Source organism: Pinus tabuliformis, chromosome 4_2 (assembly GCF_031772625.1).
Source record: "Pinus tabuliformis cultivar Carrire ecotype Pingquan chromosome 4_2, CPIR1, whole genome shotgun sequence".
Taxonomy (NCBI): Eukaryota; Viridiplantae; Streptophyta; class Pinopsida; order Pinales; family Pinaceae; genus Pinus; species Pinus tabuliformis.
Window position 1 is genome coordinate 10,495,915 of NC_142304.1, and position 2,562 is coordinate 10,498,476.

Consider the following 2,562-nt stretch of genomic DNA (forward strand, 5'->3'; position numbering starts at 1 on the left):
CTGTGACAACACCTCAGCAATTGCATTGTCAAAGAATTCAGTCTTCCACAAGAGGACCAAGCATATTGATGCTAAATATCATTTTATTAGAGATTTTATTAACAATGATGAAAGTGTGATGTAGTAATGCAGGTCACAGGAACAATTTGCTGATATTTTCAGAAAGCCATTGGCAGTTGAAACTTTTTTTTTTCTCTCAAAAACTATTTGGGAATTGTCAATTGCAGAAATTATGATTAAGGGGAAGTGCTGGAAATAATAATCCCAACCACTGCAATAAACAGCCTGGAAATAGCCATACTTGTCAGACGTATTTTTGCAGGTTGTGTCTTTGTTTGAAGATGGAAGGATTGAAGCCAGAGGTGAACCATTCTGAAACGCGGCAAGGAATTTAAAGAAGTCAATGTACTTTGGTAAATAGATATGGGCAAGCATTCATTTAGAGACTATTTCTGACACTCCAGAAACACCTGCACAATTCTAATCACACTCAACAAAAAAATCATATTAATTTCGCTCTGTCATGAATTAAATGTAAAATTATATGTTGAGTTAAATATGAATATAAAAATTCATTTTGTTAAGTTAGAGAGTAAGAGAGTTGGAGAGAGTTGGAGAGAAAGAGAGGAGAAAATGGTGGACCAAATTTTGGTGGGCACGTTAAAACAACAATTACTGTATTTAATTATGTGTTATTTCGCGTGAAACTTTTGTTTTTACTTGGTGAATGAGCCACAGCCTTATGTGAATGTATTTTCATGTTTTAGAATTCAATACTAAGTTTTTATTGTGTTGCTCCAACTTTATCTTGTTTATATTTGAGTTTGCTTAATAGCTCCGCAAAATCCATGTTCGCAAAATCCAAGTCTGTGAAATACCTCTGCGATGTGCGAAGGTAGCTGCGCGAAATCAACTTCCCACTCTGTGAAGCTAGCCGTGCGAAAGTAGCTTCGTGAAAATCATAACTCTCTGTCCCTCTACAAGAAATAAATTTCCTATATTTTTCTAACACACAATATATGGTTGTTTTCTAATGACGATAAACATGGTAATATCAATCCCGATGAATCTGAACATGACAATATATGGTTTTTTTCTACTAACAATAAATCTTGTAATTATAGGAATCAAGAAATGAAGAGTAGGGCCTCTAATGCTGACGATGCCGACCATGCAGAGTCTGTTGTAGCTTCTTCCGAAGATTCTAGTACTGCTCCCATTTTAATTGAAGTGTTGTCTCCTTTCTTGCTCCAGCCACAGCGACTTTCGTCTCACAGTAATTTCAAAGATGTTACTCTCTTCACCCCGGATTCGAACAATTTCATTTATGTACTTTCTTAGCTAATTTATCAGTCCTCCTCAGATATCACCTTTAATTACCTCAACCATAAACCGCAGTCGGCATGATGTGATATTCAATGCCAGTGAGAGTCTTATTAAATTGATTATGCAGCACCAACTAGGAAGAAAGGCTATTATGGGGTTTGTCTAAATCGATTACTATGTTAGGTGTGTTTCGGAGTGACGATCGCTTCAGGTTTTGGGTAAGTTGCAAATATTACAATTTACAAATTGAGTGGGTAGAGTTTTAATTTAGCATTCTCTAATCTGACTATAAGATGCACAGCCGAATGAAATTTTAACAATGAAAATGTAAAAAAATTGATGATTACTTTTCAGAATGTGATGTTAGAGCCAGTTTTTTCGATACAAATTTAATTATGAAATTTGGAGATGAAATATATATATATTTTAAATATATATGTCCTTTTAAATTTAAATTACTGGAAGTAAGAATTATTTCCCTCAAAGTTACTTATAATATTTAGAACAAAACATGTATAGTTTTATTTAAAATAAATAAATAAATAAATTTTATAGGTAGATTAAAAACCAATATTTATTAAATAGTTTATTTTCTTAAAATGTTACTCTTATTTTCAACTTTTCGTACAAAATTTTGAAACTGCCATACCATGAACATCGTGTTAATTTGTGAAACTGGCATAGCAAGAACATCGTGTTATTTACAAACAAAAAAGGTAATTTTAATTATTTGGAAAATGATAGAAAAAACTGCAAAGTGAGCTAAAAAAAACTTTTCTTTTCTCTGTAAGACCATTAAATTGAAACCAGCATGTCTTGATTTACATCACGAGTGGAGTGTAAATTTGAACCACACTCTGCAATGAAAAAGGTCATGACTCCTAAACTGAAAATCATAGAAAGAGACATTATAATTGGATTATGCATGTTTTATGTCCTAATCTCCCACGAAATTCTCCATATCCAATGCCTCTTTAGATAGATAATCTATTACCTTGTTTCATTCCCTATAAATGTAAGAAAATGAAAAAAGATTAAAAGAGGAGTTGCAAAGTTTTTTCGAGAATAGGCATGAGTAATATGTTTTTGGAGACTTGTGTTTTATTGATCCAGTTGATTATAAGCTTTGAATCCTCATAAACATGAAGTTGATTACATCCCTTTTCTAAAGCAAGTAGGCCAAGAGTTCAGCCTTTTGTTAGTCCTTGGATCAAGACCCAATTTTGCCTAAAATAT